At 47.9% G+C, this 27,494-nt stretch overlaps 1 long non-coding RNA gene across 1 annotated transcript in view; it reads left to right on the top strand.

Moving 5' to 3' along the window:
- The window catches only part of LOC144761658 (uncharacterized), a 134,796-nt gene that overhangs the window by 12,170 nt on the left and 95,132 nt on the right, over positions 1–27,494 (top strand). The window contains exon 2 of the long non-coding RNA XR_013595834.1: positions 11,144–11,266. This is a non-coding gene — a long non-coding RNA (uncharacterized LOC144761658). The remainder of the gene's footprint in view (positions 1–11,143; positions 11,267–27,494) is intronic.

Genomic DNA, 27,494 nt, shown 5'->3' on the forward strand with positions numbered 1-27,494 from the left:
AGGTACATACATCAAAGCTGCCAACACCGAACCTTGCATGCCATGCCACACTCCCCATGCACAAACAGTCTAGGCAAATGCTAATGTGTGTTAGGAATCTGTGTTGGCAAAACAGGCAGCTGATCATTGTCCATGTCTGTTCACAGGAGAGTCATCGCGCAGAGCAGCGCTGGGAGGGGAGTGTAGTGCCACAACATCGTCTGCGCGGGAGAAGGCAAAAGACACTGCTGGACCTACCACTGTCCCTGAGGACACAAACACACCCCAGGCACCCACAGTAATGGAGGACGACACCAATGCTCAGCCACTCTCGCCCCTGCTGTTTGACACACAGACACAGCCAGCACCAGCAGGAGCTACAACACCCAGCTCAGGGTCCCCTGTGCGCGTGAGGCCAAGGAGGCAGGATGTCCCACCTTTACGCATACTGGAGAGCTCCGATGAGGAAGTGGTAGTGGCTCCCAGACCTACTATACCAACAATGTCTGGCCACGCTGGACAACTTGGCTCACAGGGATCTGGCCGTGCAGGTGACCGTGTCCGTAGGGCACGAGAGCCGGATGAGGGGCAGGATGTGCAGGGTGTCTTCGCTGGGCTTGAAGCCACAATGGTGAAAGTCCAGCGTATGCAGGCCAGAGGCATCATGGCTGTGCACCGGCAGGTGCGCATCCTCAATACCAGGATGTCGGACATTGATCGGGGGATTGGTGCCATGGCAAGGGGAATGGAGGCCATGGGCAAAGGGATGGAGGCAATGGGCAAAGGGATGGAGTCCATGGCAGAGGGGGTGAGGGGCATGGAGGAGCGCATGGGCACCCTCTGTGACAGGCTGCAAAGTGACCAAGAGGAGAGGCGCAGGTATAGGCGCGAGGTCAGGCTGCTCAATCAGTCGATCAACCGCTTGGCAACCTCCACCACCCTGCAGTATCGCCGCTCTGTGAATCTGCAGACTGACATTGTTCACTGCTGCAGTGACTTGTCCCGGGGGATGGGTAGGGTGACCTCAGCAATGGAGGCAATGCTGATCCAGCGGACAGCCACAGGTGGCAACATGGTTGTTGGGGACACTGAGGAGACAATGAGCAGGAGTGGGTCCAGCACGCCTGTTCAGGACATACGTAGGAGCAGCAGACTCCATGCCGAAGACACCGGCACTACTTCACATGTAGACCCCCAGCCCCGTGCCTCGCAAAACACCATGCGTAAGCGCAAGCAGTGAAATAATTAATGCGCACATGACAGGTCAAAGTGAGGAAACTTTGGCAATACATTGTGCAAAGTGAATTTAATTTGATTATAGTTATTTTTTGGAAGGTGCAGTTGTGTACATTAAAGTGAGTGTTCAAATCACTGGACATGCTGTGTGTCTTCGCGCAATTAGAAGTATCTGTTGGTAATTTCAGCACGTCGCAGTCGACCATCTGTTGCTGGGGCTGCTCCTGCTGCATTGTGATCTGCATGTACTGTCCCATCATCAATCTCCTCTTGATATGTGAGTTCTATCTCTGTGCCATCCTTGGTGGCAAGATTGTGCAGCATGGCGCAGGTCGCAATAATCTTGCAACAGATAATTGGCGTGCATTGCTGTGCACCTCCACTCTTATGGAGGCACCTAAATCTACTTTTCAGTAGGCCAAATGTTCTTTCCACAACGCTACGTGTTTTTCTGTGTGCCCGGTTATAACGCCTTTCACTCCTGTTGGATGGGTTCAGGTAAGGGGTGAGCACAAATGAACGCAGGGAATATGCACTGTCACCTGGGTGGGAAAGGATAATTAGATTATTCACATACTCAGGAGTGCTCCTTCAGCATGAACTGTCAGGGTGTCTCACACATACTTACCCAGCAGGTATCCATCACCAAAATCACCAGCAACAAGGCGTCTGTATATCCCACTGTTGGTGAAGATGTAGGAGTCGTGGGTACTCCCAGTATATTTGGCTACGATGTCCGTTATCATGTTGCTAGCGTTGCAGATCACCTGCACATTGATTGAATGTGTGGATTTCCGGTTCCTGTAAATGTGCTCAGTTGCTGCAGGTGGGCATAATGGGATGTGCGTTCCATCGATGCAGCCTATTATGTGCGGGAACTGTGCAAGTTGATAGAATTCGGTTTTTGTCCTTGCTAGTTCTGCAGGTGTCTTAGGGAACTCAATGTAGTGCTCCATCCTCTGCATCATGGCGTTTAGGAACTTTCTGAAGAAGCGTGACAGGCAGCTCTGGGACACTCCACCTACAGTGGCTATCACGTGCTGGTAGCTCCCAGAGGCAAGGAGGTGTAGGCAGCACAGCACCTGTACATGTGGTTGGATGGCGTGTGCTCTTGGGGTTGGTTGTTCCAGATATGGGTGGAGGTCCCTGATCAAGTCCAGGATTGTTCTGGGTTGGAGTCGGTACCTTTGCAGGATCTCAGCTTCAGTGAGTTGGAAGAGGGTGATCCTCTGCCTATATACCTGCTCCTCCCTTAGCCAGACCCTCTCTCCTGCTGCCTGTATCCGTAGCCGCCTTGCAATTACGTAGAAGGCCGCCATTGTGGGTGTACTGTTGCATTTTGGGAGCTTCTTATATATCCTGTTCCTGGTTTCCACCTGCTCCCAATCCATGGTAAATACCGACTCTTAAATACCGAATTTCACGAAATTCGGTATTTCCTGACTTTGCTACATCTCAAATGCCCTTTTTTACCACTTCTTATTTACTGACTCGGTAAATATGAATTCTGTATTTACCGATTCGGTAACTTACCATTTCTTATTTACCGATTCGGAGAATATGTATTCGGTAAATTCCGAATCGTGTAATACCGAATCGGTGTTTTACCGACTGGTATTTACCGATTTGGTACGTTTTTGGTGACATACATCTCGTTGCACTGATACCGGTCGGTAATGGCCGATTTTACCGATTTTCGGCCGTTACCGACCGGTATTTGGCTACCTACATCGGGCCCTATATGGCTTGATGAATACAAAGGGTTGAATTTAGAGCAAGAGATATTTGATGAATTATTACACCTCAACTGAGTGCAAAAGCTGTAGTTTTTCATAGAGAATATGTAAATTATTAGCAAAATTACATTTAGCTTCTTCAGCTAGATTTCACAGGGCCCACTGGGATGAAATGGAAGATCTACTTCAGTACCTCCTACATGAACATAAGTAAAAAGCACAAGGGTTAGTTCAAGAAGATAACCTCATCTCTAATTGTTCTAATATGTTCTAATATAATGTGCTCTTGATGCTGCTCACACTGCAGCAAGAGAAATCAATACCAGCATTCTCGACGTAGGCATGCCTGGCTTAGAATTGCAGGCTTTAAACCAGAGGTCCAACAGTATTTCATAAATACTCTGTTTTGTCTAAAGGAAATTACTTCAGCTCACCGTAAAGTTAGCATATTTTGTAAATGAAAACCAAAAGACCATATGACTTGATGAAAAACAAAGGGTTGGTGGGCGTGGCCAGGCAAGATGGCCGATCGGACTTAATCCGTCTCGGCTCCCGGTCCATGCGCTGTTCTGAGGGGAGATTTCGGCTGTTGCTCCGATTTCTTCCTGTCCACAGTAGCAGCTACCAACGGGGGATCAAGTGAGGATTCAGCGGAGAGCGGTGCTTGGTGTGGATAGCCCTTCTTCCGCCGTATTTTACCTGGTTGTCGGCCCGGGGACGGAGTGCCTCTCAAAATGGCGGCGCACCCTCAGCGCGTCCTCCGCGGCGACTTCAACTCGTGCCTCTCTGGGGCCGACCCAGCTCTACCCATCCCTGTGGTGCATTGAAAGGCAAGTGGGGAAGAGTTTGGGGGGCTTTGGCGGGCCCTCCACTATCAGCTGGCTCGGCAGATCCTCATCTCCCCCGGAGCGCCTGACCTTAAGACGGCGGCTGTGCCGGCTACCGCGATGGGGAAGTTTCGCGCCCACTGCCTCTTCAGCAACTGCCTTTAGCGGAGGGGGGCCCTTTGCACACAACTACGACTGCCTCTATCCCCCTGGCATTGGATGGGGATCCCGACTTCCAACCTAGAGTCGATTTGTGCGACATTGCTGGACCCCTGCACCTTCCCCATATAGCAGTCCCGGGAAGCAGATACTGCGGATTGCCTTGCAGCTTAGGCCCTCCCTTTTTGTGCTTAAGAGCTGGCCCACCCCGATTGCACCACTGCCTTACCGGCGGACTCCCCACAGAGGAGCGCTCTATACAACGGGTCCTTTGGTGCTGTGAAGGAGGCGCCCCCCGGACCCTCTGGATGGGCAGATATACACGAGGGAGGCTCTCTGGCGGATTCTAGTCTCAATCCTGCATGGGGAGGTGTTTGACCAGCTAGACAACGCTACAGTTTGATTTTCATCCGGACAAGGCTCCCTGTGCTACCGACGGCTGCATCAGTCTGCGGCTGTCGCCCTATGCCGCCTAAGAAGACGACGGCCAAAACACCGGTCAAGGTCTTTGACTTCTTTACATCCACGGAAAAACAAGTGGCGATGAGGGGAGACGCAAATGCCGCGGCGATGGCCCTCACAAAAGCAGAGCTACAGGCCATGTTTAAAGACTTTAAATCGGATTTACGTAAGAACATTGGCCAAGATATCAAAACCTCTATTGATGAACTACGCTCCGACTTGACAGAACGTCTCTCCTCACTACAACAAGATGTGGATTCGGTTGGAACTAGAGTCCTTGATTTAGAGTCTCACCACCAGGAGCAAGAACCACTCTCAACCGAACTCCGGGAACAAGTGGGTACACTTAAAGATCAGCTACTCCAGACGCAATCGAAGGTGGAAGATCTTGGAAATAGGGCTCGGCGGGAGAACCTTCGCATCAGAGACCTGGTTGAGGGTGTGGAGGGGCCGGACCTAGAGGCGTTTGTGATTGGCCTCTTCTCGGAGATCGTGTCCCTACTGACCCTCAAGATCAAATTGGACTGAGTTCACTGAGTGGGAGCATTACAACAAGGAGAGAAGAAGAGACCGAGAGACATCCTGGCTAAATTTCACTCTTATAAAACCAAAGAAGCTGTACTTCAGGCAGCCCGATCTTGAGACACCGTCGCATTCCAAAACTTTTACTGCAACATTTTCCAAGATGTTGCACCGGCAACTTTGGCGTGGAGGCAATTGTTCAGGCCTATTACTACTAAGCTGTGCGCTGATAAAATCAGGTACAGATGGGCTTACCCCTTTGGCCTTAGTTTTGAATACCCGAATAAGCGACGCTATGTTACCGACCTTCAGGAGGGACTGGATTTGTTAGGCATTTCGTCAAACGTGGAGGCCACACCACCAAGGTAGAGTGGAGAGTCCACTGGGGGAGAGATGGGGCCCTTGACCTGGTCACGAAGGGCAAGACGTTAACTACCTACAGATGACCATTCGGATGGCGCTTTCTTCTACCCACTGTTTGGTCGTGCTGGTTACCGTCTTCGGACACTTCACAGAACTAGTGGTGGGGGCCTGCATCTACCGGGTGAGCCGGGGAGTTCTCTTCCTTCAGCCCCGCTGCAGCCCCTGCCTTTGTGATTGTGGCCTGTTCCCAGTAGCCTCCTTCTGTTGGTCGACTAACCCCTTCTGTGCATGGATGTCTGGAGAAGGTGCGCAAGGGGTGCTCCTATTCCCGGCCACAGCGGATGCCCCAAGATGTTGGCAACTGTTATCTGCATTATACTGTATGAACATCTCTTGCCCTCTGGGGCCGCAGGCCTGGGTTAACCTGAGGTACTTTTACTGCTGGCTTTGGCTTTATTAGCCGCACTCCACGCTACTGGTCCAACTTCCCCCCGGGGCAGGCGTGGACCGGGTCCTTGGACCCGAGGTCCCCCATGGTCTCAAAGGGATCGTTCCGACCCTGTGGGGAGACCTCAAGACTTGTTTGATTTTTTTCCTTGTTTCTCTTTATTCAAGTTTTCCTAGGGGTTTTTGGGTGGGGAGGTTGGGAATGTGGTGGCGGCTTTTTAACAACTGGGGGTACGATATCTGTGAGGCAAAGAGAGGATACTGTCATCAGATTACGGCTGTGTGTCACTGTGGGGGGCGGGACGGGGAGGGATTGCGGTGGGCCCCATCTGAAATGTGGAGAGGATGGTCCCTTATCCAAGTGCTATGAGCCCGTTGACCATTGGCACCTGGAATGTCAAGGGGCTCAACTCCCCGCAGAAGCATCAGAAAGTCTGGAAATATATTGTAGATCATCATCTAGATGTAGTAGCGCTGCAGGAGACGCACTTAACCAGGGCTGATGACTCGTGCCTTAAGCATAAACAATTCCCACTAATTTATAGATCCTCAGCCTCCACAAAACACAGAGGGGTTGCTCTACTGTTTCGTGCTGCTATCCAATTCCAACCTCGGGGGGTTCATAGTGATAGGGACGGCCGGATCATGGTTAAGGGTTGCCTGAGGGGGAAATTGTGCACTTTTGTGGCGTTGTATGCACCCAATGCAGGCCAGACGTCTTTTCTACACACGTTTCTGGGAAAATTGGTGGATTTTGGGGAAGGGTCATTAGTTCTTCTGGGCGACTTTAATTTGGTTTGGCAGAAGGACCTAGACAGTACACACCCACAATTAGCAGACACGGGCTCATTCTCTGGGGAAACACAGCAACATGTTCATGATTTCGGCCTCCTTGACTCTTGGTGCTTGCTCTACCCACAGGCATGTGAATACACGTTCTATTCACATGTACATCATACCTACTCCTGGTTGGATTACATCTTCCTCAGTCAGACACTGCAGGGTGAGCTCCAGGACACTAAGATTTTTCCCCTGTCGATCTCTGATCATAGCTTGTACTCCGTTTGTCTTCAATGGAGGGGGAATGCCCCGTCCGCCCCTAAGTGGTACTTTCCCGCTTCCCTTACCCGTCATAAGGAATCTTGCACTAAATTGCGTTCTGCTATCACTGAATTCTTCGAGACTAACCGCCCGGAGGATACCTCGGAGTTCACTACCTGGGGTGCTCTGAAGGCAGTTCTTCGGGGGGAATGCATCGCTCTTAATGCCGCACTTAATAAGCAACGTGCTCCAGAGCGAGAGCTCTTGGAGTCTGAGCTTTCTTCCCTGGTACAGGCCCATAAGGCTAAACCTATGAGACAAACGTTACGCCAGCTCACAGCTCTCAGTGGTAAACGAAGGTCCATTTATAATAATAGGGCAGAATTCACTCTCCTCAAGCTGCGGCATTTATTTTACACACAGGGCAACAAAGTGTGTAAGCATCTAGCAAGGCAGTTGAGGGATAAATGAGAAAAGAGTATATAGGAGGCATCTTGGGCCCCACAGGAGAGTTGACGCACAGAGATGAAGATAAAGCTGCTCTTTTTGGGACTTTCTATAGGGACCTCTATACTGGGGATTCTTTAGCCGAGGGAGCCCAACGAGACTACCTTCATTCCCTACATTTACCCCAGGTATCTGAGGCGTGGAATGACCTGCCTACTGCCCCTATCACCTTAGACGATGTCATAGCGGTTATCCAATCACTGAAACCTAATAAAGCCCCTGGACCTGATGGGTTTACGCCTCTGTTTTATAGAACATTCGCCCCCGATCTTGCTCCCTATCTTGTGATAAAATGGCAGAGGAGGGTGCTACTTCCGACTCTATGGCGGAGACAGTGATATCAGTCATTCCCAAACCAGGGAAAGACCATCAAAGCTGCGCCTCTTATAGGCCAATAGCTTTGTTAAACCTTGATGCTAAACTGTACTCCTCCATAATTGCCAAAAATTTCAATGACCTCATGCCCGCTCTTATCCACCCGGACCAGTCCGGCTTCTTTAAGGGGCACCAAACGCATGACAACTATGCATTTAATTGAGAAAGCCAAGAAGCGTAAAATTCCGGCAATTTAGTTGGTTTGGATGCCGAGAAGGCCTTCGATAGGGTCGACTGGGCTTTCCTATTTAACACACTCACGGCGTTTGGTTTTGCCCCCAAATTTCTTAACAAGATACGGGCTAATCACCGTCTCCCAAAATTCCAGAGTCGTGGTCAATGGAGCACAGTCTCCTACCTTTCCGCACTCGAGAGGCACACGGCAGGGTTGCCCCCTCTCCCCTTTACTTTTTACTCTCAGCATTGAACCGCTAGCCCTCGCAATACGGAATAGACCAGACATTCATGGCATACCATTCACGGGGGAATCCCATAAAATATCTTTGTTTGCTGATGACGTTCTTTTATCCCAATCAGAACCTGAAACTTCCCTTCCATGCTTGCAGTCTGAACTAGCACCGTATGAGTCAGTATCAGGGTTTAGAATTAATTTAGGTAAATCATATATTCTCAACCTCACCCTCCACCTTCGTAACCTTACACCATTAGTGTGGGCTACCGCATCCATACAGTACCTGGGTGTTCAATCGACTCCGAACCTTGAAGGACTTTACGCTGCCAACTTCCCCCCTATTCTGGCGCGTATCCAGGCAGAGCTTGTAAAGTGGAAGCCCCTTTTCCTCTCTTGGCTCGGCCGCATACATGCCATAAAGATGACTCTCCTACCTAAGCTTCTTTATTTATTCCAAGCCTTACCTATCGATCTGGAGCATGGTTTCTTTCGGAAAGTGAAATCGGTGATGCTACGCTTTATCTGGCAAGGTGGGAGGGCCCGTTTCTCTTACTGTCTGTTGCGACACTCCCGCGCTGACGGGGGATTTGGCTTGCCCGATTTTCTTTTATACTACAAAGCGGCCCGATTGAGAGTCTTGGTTGAATGGTCCCAATTAGAATCTGAAAAACACTGGCTGCATATGGATCGTAGTGTGTCTGGACGGACTATTTGGGATTTAGTATGGCGCCCAAACACCAACATTAGCACCCCCACATGTACCACTCTTAGAGTTTGGGATACGGTTTCCAGCGATGACAGGTGGACTTCCTTCCCATCTCCGTTCACTCCGATCCATTTCAACCCAGCCTTTCCCGCAGCACAACATGAGGGACCCTTTGAGGCCGGGAGGAAAGGGGGATGCCTAGCCTTGACTCACTTATTCCACAACTTTGACCCCCTCACCTTGGACCACTGTAAAATGGATTTTGCATTAGAGAACACAGAACGGTACCATTACACACAACTGATGCACTGGGCACTTTCCCCCTCGGTTAGGGAAGCTGCTACTCGACCCCTTACTAAATTTGAGACCTTCCTCACTAAATCCTCCTCTATGAAGGGGGTGATTTTGTTCATTTATAGCTTCCTGCTTAAAACACTTCTCTCCCCGCGCCCTAGGTATATGTCTATGTGGGAAGACATGATCCAACGTCCAATCCTTGATGAGGAATGGGCTCATTTTTGGTTGGATATCGCGCGCTTTAATCATTCTACGGACCTAAGAGAAGCGCATCTCAAGACCATGATGGACTGGTATTTACATCCTTCCAAACTCAAATTGATCTTCCCAACTTCCTCAGATAGATACTGGAGGGGATGTGGCCTACTGGGAGACTTCCGACACATATGGTGGGACTGCCCGTCTATCCGCCCATACTGGGAAGAAATCTTAGCACATATAAAAGACAGTCTTGGGTATCCCATCCCTACCACTATAGAGGGAGTCCTTCTGGGGCTTCGGGATCCTTCCATTGATCACCAGACTCGAGCAGACAAAAAGATCACGTGGCTCTGCATCGGAGCAGCTAAGGTCACCCTGGCAGCTGCTCGGAAAAGGAAAGAGGCCCCAGCTATTTTCCTCTGGCACTCACGGCTTTGGAGACTGCTCAGTCTTGAACAAATGGCCGACATCTTCAGAGATAACTTTAAGAATTTCGAATTCCAGTGGGGGCCCCTAGTTACCTTTCTCTCTCATGGCCTTCCATCTGCAGTCTGTCCCTCTACCGCTAGAGCCCTCCATCTTTTTCAAGTCTGATGAACATGCCAGTGACACTTAACCCCATTCTTGCAGATGTACTGCCTCCACCACGGGTAGGGTGGGGGGAGGGTAATGAGGGGGGAAGGGGTTTGTAAATTTGGGGTACATGTCCCACGTTGGGACAAGTTTTGTTCTGTTCTGTTTACTTCGCCTAAGGCTTTCCAGCTGGACATTTTGGGAGATGGCGCCGCAGATACCTGTTACGTACACTAACGCTCTGCTTAGATGTACAGTCAAGTTGATTGGTCACAAAAACCCTTATAGGTTGACTCAACAAAGCAGCTCCGGTACGTTAAGCAGTTGTATCCATCATTTTGCTTTCTTATTGTGCAGAGGAGCTGGTCTAGTTTGTCTTGTGCAATTTGGCTAACTGTTAAATCTTTTTGCTCGAACTCTTTGATCCACTGCGTGGGACTACAGTGATGTTGTATTTTCATTTGTGGAATGCATGGTACAAATTTCTAATAAACCTATCAGTCCAGACTGCTTTGGGTATTCAACCATACCTAACATTCCATCTAACTATCTATGAAAAATATGTATTAACTAGGTTTCGATTTAATTCTTTCTTTCGCCTAGTTACTTATCCAAAAGAGCAGGACTGGTCACTTAAACCAACTAAATGCCCTTGTGATGGCATATCATCCCAGTCTACGATGCATGTAACAATGTTTTGTACTTACTATGAGCTCCCCCGCAAGCGCTGGATTATTCCCTTGCTGCGAAAAATGGGCCTGAGAACATGGCCCGCATATCTGGCTCTGCAGTTTTTGGATTCACAATACACTGCTAAGTGCGTAGCTTGTTTTTTAAAATCATGTTTAAAAATTTGCTGTAGCTCCAATGTTTGCCAATGAATTATTGACAGCAATGGTTTTAAACGACTTCTGTATTTAAATGTATATTGATACTGTGGTCTTTTATACGTACTGTTTTATCTTTGTACTTTTTATGGTTTCGTCAAGATGTAACCGAATAAAAGTTTTATGACTGACTGACTGACTAATAAACATATCTTTGACGAAAAACAAAGGGTTGAATTTAGAGTAACAGATGTTTGAAGAATTATTACACCTCAACTGAGTGCAAAATCTGTAGTTCTTCATAGAGCAACGTATTTAAATTACTAGCAAAAATTTACATTTAGCTTCTTCAGCTTCTCCAAGAAATAATTGCCACATGCTTATTTTCACTCATTGCTACACATTTCACGGTGCACATATAATGTCAAATTTTAAATGAATATATAATTTCTCATATGTTCTCTCCAAAACAGCAACAATGACCAGACGCCAGCCAAACGCCATTCTGACGGTCTGTTCACTGAAAATAACGGCCACCTTCGAGCAAAAGGGGCTCTAAAGGATTATTTAGATTCAGTGCTTTCAGGACAACAAAGGTATTGAATCATTATAACAATGAAACAAATTGTTTTTAATTAACCAGATATTTAACAAAGTTAACATGTTTATTTTGATTACATCATACATTTTTGTTCACTGGAAGTCCATGAAATGTATTTATTTATGCTTTTTATTTTTATTTAAATAGTTCTTGTTTGTCAACAGAGCACACGAGTGCCTTGAACAGGGGTGGCTCATCCATTTGAGCAGCCGAGTGTCGCCCCACAAGCTCTCTAGCTAAAAAAATAAAAAAGATAATAAAGTCTATTTACGACCACTTTTTTTTTCATCAACCCTTCCTGCACTAAGGGGTCCATTAGGATGTCGGGGGTGGCACCACCGCGGTACTGGCAGGGTGGAAAAACGCCTTTTTCCGCCCGCGAACAGCAGAACTCACGTCCGCCATATTAGTATAGTAAAACATAGGTCATTTCCCGTCCGCCACGGAGCAATGCGCACCGCCATCAAAGTGCACCCACCACCACGGCGGTGGGAGCCAATCGAGACTCCCCGTCGTGCAGAATGACGTCCGCACCGCTCCACAAATTAGGATGGCCCAAACAGGCAGGCGTACCGCACCGGAGACACCACATAACCAGAGCCGGCGGAAAGTCGATAGCGGAGCGCGATCGCCGAGACCCGGCCATGAACGCCATGGACCCAGCCCTCCACATGCATACGGTCATGTACCTGCTACTGCACTACCATCAACAGGGCCGCCGTGGATGATGCCGCAGGTACGCAAATACACTAATACAACACACAATACACGGCCCGACACAGGGTCCAAGTCCACCAAGAACACCCTGCTGGGGGTCACAACACATCCATAAGGGCACCCCTATATTACCCACCGGCCAACAAGTCACCCCTCTGCATCCGGGACACACATCGACCGCGAACTAGCAGCAATGTCCCCCTCATGGTCACGTCACCGCCGCGGTCAACACATGCGCACAATGCAGAAGGCAGGGCCTGTCCAAGGCATGGGCAGGGACACACCACCCCCAACTAAACATCAACACACACCATCAAGTCACATGCCATGTGCCCATCCTGTACACCCCCATGCACATCAACAAGCACAGGTACAAGCAAGCACAATACACACCATGCACCACACAACAGACAACCAGAGAGACAGCCACTGCAGGTGTAGCTGACAAGGAACACACTACACCAGTGCCACACACTCAAGGCTGACAATACTTTCCAGCACATACACACAACCTGGGTGTAACCACAAACAGCACACACACACAGGGTAGCCTGAACAGATGCCTGCACAAAACTATACACAAACACCACAGGACATCAGGGAATGCACATCAGGCAATGCCAAGCACACAGACACACAACACTGTATGCACAACAGACAGTGTGTGCACAACAAGCACAACAGATACACACAGACATGACTGGCACAACCACAACACACACCACAAAGCAGCACAGCACAAAAACAACAGCACACCCAGGAAGTGAAGCTGCACCACAGCCAACACACAGACACCCAAAACAACAACAACAGGATGCACCACTCTGTGATACAACAGCACACCCAGCAATACCAGAGCACAGGGCAGCACACACAGCTCAAGTGCACAAGGGCAAGCAACACTGATGAATACCACAAGAACATCACACATAAAACAATGGAGCCATGTCCAGAGTGGAACAGCACACTTGGCCCAAAAACTCCACCACAAGGCACAGTCTCACAGATGAAGGGATGGGAGGCACATACACATGGAAACTAAGGGGACAGCTGACATCAAAATCAACTGATTTGCATGTCAGTATCAGACATGTGAGGTGTGTCCAATACACAAATAGAGTGAATGCAGACCCACAATGTCTACGCACAAGTTGCACACATAGGGGATGGCATCACACCACACGCCATGCCTTACAGGAGGAGAAAAGGCACCATGTGCCTGCAGTGCTAGAGAAAGTCACACACAATGCCAGTGATGACCAGCAGGGTCACACAGTCCACACAAACACACACAACACACATTGATGATCAAACAAACACAATACTGATGTGCAAGTCACACACTTTGCACACACATAAGTGACAAATACAACAAGGAGGAGTCACACAGAACTGCATAGACACACCAACACACTGCACAGTGCCCAACAAACAACTCACACAAAAGCATCAAATCATTTACGCAGGACAATCAAAACACCAGGCACACAACTCCTGGCTGACACATGTGTGTCTATCACAATCCAGGGGCACACACACATACACAACAACTACAAAATCACACCCTTCACACTGCATACCTCCTCACCACCCACGAGCCCACATCTCATGTATGCCAGGGTACCAGGACACCAGAACACAGGATGTCCATACACATACACAGCTGGGCATATATATAGGAATAACACACATACATCATGACAGTGTGCAGCCAGCAGCCATGCTGTGCTGGCAGTGTACCCCAAACTGACACGGCAACCACGTAGCCAACAACAGAAAACCACTCAAAACATAACAGCATGACAGCTAAAAGAGCCAACACAGGTAACACAAGTATCAGTGTCAGAATGGATTGAAGCCCCTGTCACCCCTGTCAATAAATATGATGCGGACAAAGAGCTTTGCAATGTCGAAGTGATACTTTGAGCATGGGGCCTAGTCAACTAAATGCACACACAAAAAGAACTTTAGTCAGCAAGAACACCGACAAAAGACTCAACAGGAGTAACTGTATTTATTCACATATTGCACAGATGTGAAAGTATACCAACTGTACACAACATCAAGGTACAAAAAGCAGATCAAAAGCAAGATATCCTGCACAGGCAAAGTACAAATAGGAAGGCCAGTGTCCATGGCACAGGTGAGAGTACAATACAGCAGAGCAACAGGGTCAGTGTCCATGGCACATGTGAGAGTACGACACAGCAGAGCAACATGGCCAGTGTCCAGGGCAGGTGGCCCAGCAAGTACATGAGAGGCTGCACAGGGGACACTCCAACACAGCAGAGCAACAGGGTCAGTGTCCATGTTACAGGTGAGACTCCAACACAGCAGAGCAACAGGGTCAGTGTCCATAGCACAGGTGAGAGTACAACAAAGCAGAGCAACAGGGTCAATGTCCATGGCACAGGTGAGGGTACAACTCAGCAGAGCAACAGGTTCAGTGTCCAGAGCAGGTGTCCCAGCAAGTACATGAGAGGCTTCACAGGGGAGACTCCAACACAGCAGAGCAATAGGGTCAGCGTCCATGGCACAGGTGAGAGTACAACACAGCAGAGCAAAAGGGCCGGTGTCCAGGGCAGGTGGCACAGCAAGTACATGAGAGGCTGCACAGGGGAGACTCCAACACAGCAGAGCAACAGGGTCAGTGTCCATAGCACAGGTGAGAGTACAACACAGCAGAGCAACAGGGCCAGTGTCCAGGGCAGGTGGCCCAGCAAGTACATGAGAGGATGCACAGGGGAGACTCCAACACAGCAGAGCAACAGGGTCAGTGTTCATGGCACAGGTGAGACTCCAACACAGCAGAGCAACAAGGTCAGTGTCCATGGCACAGACGAGAGTACAACACAGCAGAGCAACAGGGCCAGTGGCCAGGGCACATGTGAGAGTACAACACAGCAGAGCAACAGGGCCAGTGTCCAGGGCAGGTGGCCTAGCAAGTACATGAGAGGCTGCACAGGGAAGACTCCAATACAGCAGAGCAACAGGGTCAGTGTCCATGGCACAGGTGAGACTCCAACACAGCAGAGCAACAGGGTCAGTGTCCATAGCACAGGTGAGAGTACAACACAGCAGAGCAACAGGGTCAATGTCCATGGCACAGGTGAGGGTACAACACAGCAGAGCAACAGGGTAAGTGTCCAGAGCAGGTGGCCCAGCAAGTACATGAGAGGCTTCACAGGGGAGACTCCAACACAGCAGAGCAATAGGGTCAGTGTCCATGGCACAGGTGAGAGTACAACACAGCAGTGCAACAGGGCCAGTGTCCAGGGCAGGTGGCACAGAAAGTACATGAGAGGCTGCACAGGGGAGACTCCAACACAGCAGAGCAACAAGGTCAGTGTCCATAGCACAGGTGTGAGTACATCACAGCAGAGCAACAGGGCCAGTGTCCAGGGCAGGCGGCCCAGCAAGTACATGAGAGGATGCACAGGGGAGAGTTCAACACAGCAGAGCAACAGGGTCAGTGTCCATGGCACAGGTGAGACTCCAACACAGCAGAGCAACAGGGTCAGTGTCCACAACATCAAGGTACAAAAAGCAGATCAAAAGCAAGATATCCTGCACAGGCAAAGTACAAATAGGAAGGCCAGTGTCCATGGCACAGGTGAGAGTACAATACAGCAGAGCAACAGGGTCAGTGTCCATGGCAAGGTGAGAGTACAACACAGCAGAGCAACATGGCCAGTGTCCAGGCCAGGTGGCCCAGCAAGTACATGAGAGGATGCTCAGGGGAGACTCCAACACAGCAGAGCAACAGGGTCAGTGTCCATGGCACAGGTGAGACTCCAACACAGCGGAGCAACAGGGTCAGTGTCCATGGCACAGGTGAGACTACAACACAGCAGAGCAACAGGGCCAGTGGCCAGGGCACATGTGAGAGTACAACACAGCAGAGCAAAAGGGCCAGTGTCCAGGGCAGGTGGCCTAGCAAGTACATGAGAGGCTGCACAGGGAAGACCCCAATACAGCAGAGCAACAGGGTCAGTGTCCATGGCACAGGTGAGACTCCAACACAGCAGAGCAACAGGGTCAGTGTCCATGGCACAGGTGAGACTACAACACAGCAGAGCAACAGGGTCAGTGTCCATGGCACAGGTGAGAGTACAATACAGCAGAGCAACAGGGCCAGTGTCCAGGGCAGGTGGCCCAGCAAGTACATGAGAGGCTGCACAGGCAAGGCCAGAACAGCAGTGAACGACAAGGCCATTGGGCAGGGACAAGTGCAGAGTCAGGGCATGAGAATCTGCACAGTGAGTGTGTATGACTGTACCCTTCCATGGCCAGCAACACAACCAGGTGGCAAACGATGGTCAGGACTAGAACACCTCCATGAGAGACAGGTGTATGAGGGGGACTGCCACTCACATCTGTCTGTCAGGTTGACTTGGAGCTGGCTGTGTTTCGGGCTCAGCAGGAATACCTGACTGGGGAGACAGAGAAACAGGTGATGTAGGGCTATCAGTCGTCTGGCAAGCTGGAGGGCTGTTTGGACCAGGTGGTTTAGTGGCACGTGGAGGTGGCGTCATGCAGACCTGGGACACAGTGTGGGTGGGAGAGGTTGGAGGGGTGCCCTTCCATTTTTTGGGAATGCGAAATGGCTTCCCTGTCTTGGGATCAATGGGAACAGGTGATGACACAACAGGTACACACACCGACTGGCCCGCATCTGGTTCAGACACTGGCACTCCCTCTGGTGATGTGCTGGATCCTGCAGGACGCTTTGTCTGGCTACGCCTCTGGATCACCTTACCCTGCTTGCCAGGTGTTCCACTTACTGTGTCCTCCTTTGCTTGTCTGCTAGGTGTCTCACTTACAGTGCCCTCCTTTGCTTGTCTGCTAGGTGTCCCACTTACAGTGCCCTCCTTTGCTTGTCTGCTAGGTGTCCCACTTACAGTGCCCTCCTTTGCTTGTCTGCTAGGTGTCCCACTTACAGTGCCCTCCTTTGCTTGTCTGCTAGGTGTCCCACTTACAGTGCCCTCCTTTGCCTCTTTGCCTGGGGAGGCACCTACAGTGCCCTCCTCCACCTGCTTCACTGGGCTTGGAATTGGAGTTAATGTGGTGAGGTTAACTGGGCCTGTGCCCTTCTTAGGTGTACCTTTGCAATGCAACACCTCCTCAGTGGACACAGAAACTGCAAGCCTAGCTCTAGACAGGAGAGTCCTTTGCTGGAGATGCTTCAGAGGTTTGTCAGGCTGATGTCTGCCTAATTGCTTTTTTGGCCTTGCTCTTCCCTGACGGGCTCTGGTCTATGCATTCTGGGCTGGCTCTGCTCTTCTGGCGGGATGGTGTCTGTGGGCGGGACTGCTTGTCTTGCGTCTGCTTTGTGCTCCTTGTGCTGTATCGTCTCTGTTATGTATGTGAACCGTGGTCACTGTCCTCTGATGTGGCCACTGAGTGGGGGGTGGACAAAGGCACCTGAACAGGAATGTGAGGATGTGCCTGTTGAACGGCAGACGTCACTGCGGCTGACAAACCCTGGACTGTACGGTGGAGCCCACCCCCGTCAGAGTGTATGCCCTCCATGTAGGCAACCACCTGCCCCAATTTGTTGTCATGGTCGCTGAAGGCATTGAGCAGGGTGGTGTGGCCCACACAAAGCTGGCACAGGAGCTCTACACACTCAGCATTGATGGCAGCAGGGGGGACAGGTGCAGGCTCAGCCGTGCCAGATGTGAATGTAACACGTCCCCTCTTACGGACACGGGCAGCACCAGAGAAGTGGATGGGAGGCTGGGCACTGGCCGTTGAGTGGCAGATGATGTAGCAGACTTCCCATCCGCTGTGCCTGACAACATGGATGCATCACCACTCGTTTCAGATGATGAAGTACTCTGTGTCTCTGCCACGGATTCCTCCTGCATACTCCTGTACCCTTCAGATGCGCTGGTGAGCTCTGTGTCACTGCTGACCACCACAGCCTGCATAAACATTGCAGCAACACACTACATACACTACAATAGTGCCTGCAATACTGACTACCTGCCATGACTGAGCCATGTTCAGGCCACACAGCACAACACCTTGCCGGAGGATGAAGTGTACCACACACAACTTCACATGCCCACAACTATCATGCCCCAAAACTCAGTGACATTGACATGCCTCCAGGGAGACTAATGGGAGAACACACACACTATTGGGACATGACAGTCCACAATGCCAAGTAGGCCATACTAAGCAACATGTGCTACTCTGGGGCACCTTGTGTGACCCTCAACAATCATGGTGCATGAAAAGTAGGAATACATGAACTCACACTCAGATAGTGGACTCTTCTGTACACCCCTAATACATTTCACACACCATCACAATGCAGAATGACCATGTGTATCCCAACACACCTTTGCTATGATAAAGCACAGCATGGATGATCAACCTTTTCATGAGATGTTAGGCACAATGCCTGACCCTAGCACACATTCCGGCAGCCACTCACATGACACATCACTGCACCACACCCCAAACATTAAATGGCTCACCGCTGCAACTGGCTCTGTACACATTCATTGGCTCCCAGGCAAAGTCACCCTCCCCAAATACTCACCTCTGCCTTGCTGCCTATGCTCCTTCAGACATGCATCCAACTCAGGATTAGTCACTGCCAATATGCGGTACATTAGTGGTGTTAAGTTTCACCGTGCCAGACGCCCAGTGCGTGGTAGCAGCCCCAAGGTCATCTCAGCCACGTTTTTTGCCAGCCAGCTGATGTCGTCCCACCTCTTGTGGCAGTGGGTGCGTTGTCTGTTGGATACCCCCAGGGCCCATACCTTGGCAGCAATGGCCCTCCACACGGCCTTACGCTGGTGTACCTTGAGCTGCAAGTATGGGAGAAAAGTAGGGTAAGTTACCAGTTGCACAGTGTCATGTTCCCACATCTATCACTACAGTAGCAATATGCAGATTCTCAACCTATTGGAATCCCACAAATACCTAAACTGGGGGACACCGCACAAGGGCACTCTGCATGGGCCAAATAGTCATCATAGCATGCAAACATGAGGGTGTACAGGCTACATGCCAAACACACACACATGCAGGATGACTGCAATGAAAGCCCTCTGTGTATCGCACACATCACCAGTCCCATGCATGTATGACCCCCCTCCCCAACAGTACACGCAATGATAACTGACCACTACATTGGGGCCACCATACAGCCTCGGGTACTGTGCCATCACCTCGTCCACTAGCACCTCCAGCTCCTCGCTTGTGAATGGACTGGCATGGATCTCCTCTGTTCTTGCCATCCCTGTGGACATGTGACACCTGTGGTTGAAGTGAGTGTTGATGAGTCCCAGGCAGCAGGCACTTCAGGCAGCAGCAGGAGAGGGTCCCAGGCAGCAGGCACTTCAGGCAGCAGCAGGTGAGGGTCCCAGGCAGCAGCAGGAGAGGGTCCCAGGCAGCAGGCACTTCAGGCAGCAGCAGGAGAGGGTCCCAGGCAGCAGGCACTTCAGGCAGCAGCAGGAGAGGGTCCCAGGTAGCAGCAGGAGAAGGTCCCAGGCAGCAGGCACTTCAGGCAGCAGCAGGAGAGGGTCCCAGGCAGCAGGCTCTGTGAGCAGTGGAAATGTTGGGCTCACTCCCACAGATTTATAGCCCCATGGGCTTGTTTGTGAGGTGCCAAGCTGTAATTATTGGTTGTCCAGGACTGCCTCATTCAAAAGCATCCAATGACCGGATCTGCGGTGGCGGAGCACCCCTTCTGCGATTTTCAAACCTGCATCATGCCACCGCAATCGTCGCTCCCATTCGCTGTAGGCTATGCCTCATGGAGGTGATGCACCACAGGGGACCGGGGTGTGTTACCGCGATGGTGCATCTTTCAAACCCATCCATAGACCGGCTCCACGGTGGCGGAGCACGCCTTCCGCGATTTTCAAACATGCATCATGCCACCGCAATCGTCGCTCCCATTGGCTGTAGGCTATGCCCCATGGCGGTGATGCACTGCCGCGGACAGGCGGTAGCAGCCATATGTGTGGCGCAGCATGCCCACCGCCAGCAACCCAATCCAATAGCTCCTAAACTTATGGACGGGGCGGTGCTGGCGTCACACCGCCGTGGACAGGCGGTAGCAAGCGCCAAACGTGTGACGCAGCCTGCCCACCACCAGCAACCCATGCTAATAGCTACGGCACTTGTGGACAGGGGTGGTGCTTTTGTCACACCGCCACGGACAGGCGGTAGTTTCCGCAAATTTGGTCACATGCAACGGGAATTTGAACCGTGAACTCTGCATCAGTACACAGTAGTAACAGGTTTAATGGTACATCATTGTACACACAATTGCATCTCTTGGTATCAGGCAAATGTGGTTGCATGCTATGTGTGACGCACATTGCTCTGTGTTCCTGCATTGTCACTGATGCATTTGATGGTTGATGATGGCTGACAGTGTTAAGCTGGTCTTGATTATGTGTAACTAAGCACTGTGCTGTGGGTCTGTGCTGACCTTGGCAAGGCTTGTCTCACTGTGTGGTGTTGTTCCATACTTGTGCTACCATATCAGCCCATGCACATGAGTTTAACATCTACTGTGATCATTGTGCTCTTGATGTGCGCCAGCTTCACATGATGCATTGAGGTGTGACAGGTAAAGCAAATGTGTGTGAGGCATTCATGGTCATCTCACACACTTTTGTGGATATTACTGGATGAGTCGTGCACATGTGGAATGTTCAGTTCAGGAACTGTCCTTTTTACATTGATATTCTGTTATGTCTGTGGGACATGTTTAAGGTAAATGGATTGGTGTGTCCCCAATTTATACACATGTAACCTTGTGTGTCACGCATCTCACATGGAATTTATACTGTTTTGTGTAACATGACTCTCCGGTATGTGCTGGGTCAACTTTTTGATGGTTGTCATTGACATGTAATAATAGTAATCACCAGGTAGGGAGGAGTAATATCTGTCCATTAAGTTCCCCATAAAAACGTTCAAAACAATCAGGATTAGAATGGACACTTGTAACTGTGTTACCTTGGTTTTCTTAGGAAACCCTCATAAACGTGATGCTCAAGTCGTTTGCGGTGTATCTTGTTTCTCCGCCCCACACACGCCTTATGGCATTATCATTGGGTTTCCTAATTGTGCTGTATGTCGGCCTCAAGCCAGAGGCAACCTCTGGAAAACGCAGTAGAGTCCAGAGATAGGTAAGCGCCCACAAAAAAATTATAAAAAACAAACCTGCATCCAGAAGTGGATTTTAATTAAAGAAATTGGATGGGGTTTGTGATTAAAATATACTCATTGAGTATACTGGTAGATTGTGTTACTAGATCCTATTATACCACTTTAAAAAAAAAAACTGTCAACATGTTTCTGCCCTTCCTTGCCCAGCCGGGTCAAGGGGGCATTCGTCAGGACTAAACAATGATACTTACACGATTTGTGCAGTAATGGAAGTGGATTTTGTGTGACCACTATGTTTCTTGTCGAGGTGATTGTGTACCTGTAATTATAGAAACATAAACAAACAATGTGGGGGGCACATACAAAACTGTTTACATTCATTTATAACTATGACCTCAATTTAAGATAAACGTATCATTGGCCTAATTTAGCCCTCATTCTCACTAGAGAAGTCCCTGTAAGGAGACCTTTGTGTTTCAGCTATAATTGGAAGATTTCTTAAGGTTTCTTAAATAATCCATAAGCTTTACTACTCTCCTTAGGGATCGTGTTCATTCTGTGTTTGGTGGTGTATTCTTCGGAAAAATACGATTCCAATTAGTTTATCTATACTGTTATTAAGAGTATCTGGCTGTATACGGTTCAACTCGGCTTGTCTCTACTGGTATTAAGAGTCTCTGGCTAATTACTGCGCTCGTTAGTAAACACTCATACTTGGCCCATTCACTACATGTATCGTTAAATTTACCTCCGTCCTCTTTATGGCACGTGTCTTCAGGGGTTTAAAGGATACGTTGATCCCAGGATGTAAATAAAGGATCAAAGGTATCCATAAATACAAAGCTCTCTGCAAGATTGAGAACTTTCACTCCGGTGCCTGTCTTACCCGCGTAGGGAGTCTTCTCCGCGTCTTGTGCTGGCTCTTCTCCCGGACGTGGAAGCCGCCTCTCGAGAGTCTTTTTACTCCGTGTACTCGTCGTGATAGAAATAGGACTGAGTACACCCCTACCATATCTATTCTCTGTTCCGAATTATCAGGAATAGTTTTAGTCTACATTGTTTGACAGAGGTTGTAATACAGTTAGCAGTTTACATTTTAAATGTGAATGCACATTCATTCATTAGAACACATTGCAGACTATTCTTTTCATTTTGTGGACCTCGTTCTACATTGGGGCAAACGTACTTCGTGTCAAATTAATCACTATGTTCTAAGTCATTATGAAATACTGCTCAGACGTGATATGATCTAACGGTTTATCTTCTGTTAGGCCATTGACGCTAATAGCACGCTAGTTTTTTACGTCATGTCGCCCAGTTCTTCTTTTGCCTCCAAGTATTTAACTTGAATACTATCCAAGTATTCTAGATCTATTGTGGAACGATCTATTTTGGGGCGAAGACACTTTATAGACATTTATCATGAGGTACTCCTTTCAAATGGCTATAGATATTCTCAGCAGACCAGTTTCATTTGGTCCAGATGATCTCCTAATGCTTCAAGGTCTATTAGCTCTCAAAATTGTATTTACAGTCTTTACTTTGAAAATTGGTGCCACGGTACATAATCATTTAATCCGTCTATGTTGGTTTTCAGTCGATCTACCCATCTTTGCTCCTTTTCAAACAAGGTTCTTTCTGCATTCTGAGTTTTGTTATGTAACATTTCTATTACCGTCCACCTGAGGTCTTCAGCCTTATGACCTTGTTCTGTAAAGTGTGCACATAATTTTGTTGTGTTCTTTTTCGTTTTGATATTACTCTTGTGCTCTCCAATCCTTGTCTTCACTTTCCTACACGTCATTCCGACGTATTTCTTTTCACAGGGGCATACGACCATGTAAATTACGTGTGTCGAATTACAATTGGTATGTTGTCTTTGTGTCCAGATTAGTGAGTCTGTGAGTTGTAGAGACATGGTGACTGTCGTTAATTTACACACCAAACAGGTTCCACATGGGTAATGACCTGTCATTGGGGCCATGTCAATACTCCTTGTTACTAAATTCTTCTTACGTTTCTGTGGTCGTGTGTGCACAAGTATATCTTTTATATTTTGTGTGCGTTTATTTGCGAATCTTGGTTTTGGCCAGATGAATTACACTGACGTTAAGATTCGCCAATTTTTGTTCACAATTTTTTGCACTGCGTGAGTCGCTGGACAAGATGTCGTCACGCATGTGACAAGGTCTGTGATGGGTTCTTTCACATTTGTTTGAAGAAGACAATCTCTGGGCTGATGTTTCGCTCTTTTTTGGCATTTTGCTATTGTTTTTAGTGGGTAGTCTCTGTTCTGTAATTTCAGGCTCAGTTCTTTGGCTTGTATTCTGTAATCTCCTGCTTTACTGCAGTCCCTTTTTAACCTGAGAAATTGACTATACGGTAAATACTCGTAATGGTTTCGGGTGAAAACTCTTATATGACAGGAGACTGTTTTTAGCTGTTGGTTTGTAATACGTCTATTGGTTTCGATCAGTCCATTCTCAATGAAGATTGTTATGTCTAGAAAATTCAGACTCTTTGTGTCTGCTGTGAAGGTAAATTTTAGACATTCGTCCCTCTGGTTGAGCCATTCAATAAATATGTTCAGATCTTTATCATTATTCCAAAGCATTATAATGTCATCTGTATATCGTTTCCAAAACAATATATTTGTAACGAATGGATTGGAATTGTTAAGTACGTGTCGGGACTCAAACTCACTTACATACAGACCTGCTACTGATGGAGCAAACGCAAACGCATGGAAGTTCCATAGCTCTGTATAAATAGTGTTCCGTCATGTTCAAAAAAGTTCTCTGTCAAAGCTAGACGGCAACATTCTAATACAAAGTGTCGTGGAGTGCGGTGGTTCCATTCTTCCATAAATAAGATATTCTCCAGAGTCTGTAACATTTCCTTTTGAGGGAGGCTGGTATAAAGTGATTCCACGTCTAGTCCTACTAGTAACATTGTTTCTTGATTGAAACTCATTCCTGTTAGTAGATTCAGCAGATCTCGGGTATCTTTCAAATACGTTGGTGTGCGTTGTAGTAACGGTTTGAGGAACTGATCAGCAAATTTTGACAAAGGTTCTAACACTGAACCTATCCCCGAAACTATCGGGTGACCAGGTGGAGGTGATCTGTTCTTGTGTGTTTTCGGGAGCGAGTAAAAGAAAGGTATTTTCGATTCACGGGCTACAAGATACTCTGCTTCTTTCTTTGATATCCATGAATTGGTTTCAGCTTCATGTATCATTATGCTTATGATATTTTGTAACCTCGGTGTCAGATCAATCATTATTTTCTTGTAGAATTTGGTATCTGAAAGGAGGGTAAGACATTGCTGGTTATACCCTTCTTTCTCTAGAATGACAATGCCACCCCCCTTGTCGGCCGGCTTGATAATTATCTTCTCATTCTTCTTTAATGTCTCAAGGGCCTGTCGTTCATTCTTTGTTAAGTTCTGAAAGGATTTCCTCTTGTTGTTTCTTAGTTCATCCGCACCTTTCATTAGTGCTTGCTCGAATGTTTGTATTTCTATTGGAATCATACTGTTTGGGGGATTGAACGTTGATTTTCTTCTCAGGTCGGTGTCTCCTTAATTTTCCCGGGGTTCTGTGGCTGCAAAATATGCTTTTAGTTTCAGGGTTCTGCAGAATTCTGCTAGTTCGCATTTTAATTTAAAAGTGTCTAGCGTCCAGAGTGCAGAGAAATAGAGAGACGGGCGTTTTCAATAAAAGGTGTTATTTATTGAGCAGTCTTCTTTCTCATGCAAGAGAAATGAATTGCCACAAATGCAATACTTATCATAAAGTAAAGTGCGTACAGTAAAAGGAGTATTATGAAATAATACTGTAAAAGCATTGATATGGTTTCTTAGCCATATGATACTTTAAAATGGATAAAATATATACATACATAAAAACATTGACTAACGTCCTCAACTGGTGCTTCTAAGATACGCCTACCCCGGTGTACCTGACCTAAGCCTAATACGTGGGAAGGAGTAAGTAAGTAGCAGTTTAAGTTAAGTTGGTTTTTGCCAAGGATCTGAATCAAGAAATCTCTCAAGGGTTTAGTCAGCTCCGTACCTTGGTTTTAGAATGAAGGAGGTCTTGTATCTCTCTCTCAGGACTCGATATCCCAGCAACCCGCAAGGGCGGCTGGAAACACCGGAGCTGGATTTTCTCAGCTGGAGAAAAAGACAGCGTCTTCCTCAGTGCATCAAAAGGGAGGGGCGGCTTCCGTGGGCTCTCGCATCAGCTGGGTTCTCGGGCAAGTAGATAGCCGCACTGCTCCAAACCACCGTGTGTTTGCTTAAGGCAACGTTGGTATATTTATACCTGAAAGGTGCCGGGTTTGACGTAAGGTTGGACATCAGACGTCACCAAGAACTAACAGTTCTTTCTGACTCTAGGAGTTCTTGTGCAAATCAAAACAAGAGCAGGGGGATTTCCCGGGCTGCTGGAGGCTTGGTTTGTTTAAAGAACGCGTTGTACTTTCTAGGAGTCTAGGGGAGTAGCCATGCCGTATTTGGACTGCATGGGCTATTACTAAATATGGATATGATTCTTATGCCTTTATAAGGATATTATTTATTATAGCCATATAAGGGCATAAATCAGAAATATCGAATAAGGGTCCTAGATAGAAACACAACACCCACTCCACGAATTAATGTCCATCATTACTAAAAACTAAGCAGTATTAAACATAACGATGCATGTGTGTTTTCCAACCCACCCCAAAATACATAAATTGCATTTGAAATGGTATATGGCAAATACACAAAAAATGAGTATTGGTACTGTACGCTTTTCAAGCAGTGTTATCATTCAGTTAAATGCATATATATATCAGCGAAAATTACACATGAAATGGCTCTGAATACAGAAAAGAAGGTCGAGACCATTCCATCACATATTTATACAAATGCTGTACATGTGCTAGAGGCTAAGGTAAAATATTGTTTCTAGAGTTCCTAAAATAGAAGCTATGTTCTCTAAGAATAGTTCTACTTTAAGCAGAGTATTTTGTGCCAGAAAAAGGGTAAATATTTTGGAAGTGAAAAAAAAATAATTTCACTCTCAAGGGAAAAAATAGTTCCAATTGTTTTTAGTAGCTGTGTTTATCAAAACTGAAGGCCGAATTCAGATTTCAGGGAACGCTGTGTGCTCGTTGTTTTCAAAAGTTATTATTTTTGTTCCGGGGAGAACATCATTTCAGACAGGCTTGCAAAAAATTGGTCTACAACATCAGGTGAAAGTTCGACCAAGTTCGAAAATGCTGAAATTGTGCATATGTGAGTATGATTGCTATCATCGATGTCAGGATCAGCAATGCTCACAGAAGGTTGTACCTGGTTGGTGCTGCTTTCCTCTCGTACTTCAACGCCACCTACTTGTAGTGGTGTAGTCTCAACGAATGCCGTCATCAGGATAGGTAACCGCAGGGGACAACACGATGCATGAGTCGTTACCGGACCTAGCAAGGTATCTGTATCCATTGGTACTGCTGATGGTAGTGTAAGACAGATGTGCAACACACATTCTTCTCCGCATAGCAGACATCGAAGCACAGGTAAGATGCAATCTTGCCAGATAGGTCTGAATGAAAGAAACCAGGTTGCACTTAGATTTCTTAGCCCGGCTAATCCGAGGACTTTAGTGATGCGGTTCCGGTAGCGTATAGCTAGGATCGTTTCTCCCATCGTTGCTGGAGTCTTGTCTGTGGCTTGGCTTGCCATATCGGAGCAGAAGGATCAAAAATAAAATTCCCAAAAGTAGAGGCAGACCGCCGAAAACAGAATGGACAAAATTCGGAAAGATACCCAGAACTGTTTCAAAGGGTGTTAACAGTCCCGAAAAAATTGTCTTAAATACATGTGCGATGCCACTGGTATCAGACATGTTCAAAATGTGGCTTAACATTTCTACAAAATGTACAGGGCAATTTGTTGATAATAGGGAATGTATCTCTGCTGCTGTCCTTGCAACTTGCAGATCATACGTCTCTTTGGTCGAGGTTAAAGGCACAGTTGTCTGTAAAAGAATAGACTTCATTCTGCTTAAAGTATCAATTCGAATAGAAGAGATATTCAAACGAGGCCATATTGCCGCCTCCATGTCTGGATTGCTGTTTGGATTCAATACTTGCATACAGCAAGTGACCATGGAACTAACGCTCACGAGATAGGCTTTTCCTGGCACCATGCCACAACAGCTGTGGTCATTTATTAGAACGTAGCTGCCGTTGGAAAGCTGTCTAAAAAATGGCTCAATCTGTGCTGCAGGAGTGCCGTGCAGGTGACATGAAAGGTTATTTGAAGACCCTTCACAGCCTCCATGCAAGTTAATACCTTGACACAGGAGTGTACCA

The sequence above is a fragment of the Lissotriton helveticus genome, chromosome 6 (assembly GCF_964261635.1).
Source record: "Lissotriton helveticus chromosome 6, aLisHel1.1, whole genome shotgun sequence".
NCBI classification, from domain to species: domain Eukaryota; kingdom Metazoa; phylum Chordata; class Amphibia; order Caudata; family Salamandridae; genus Lissotriton; species Lissotriton helveticus.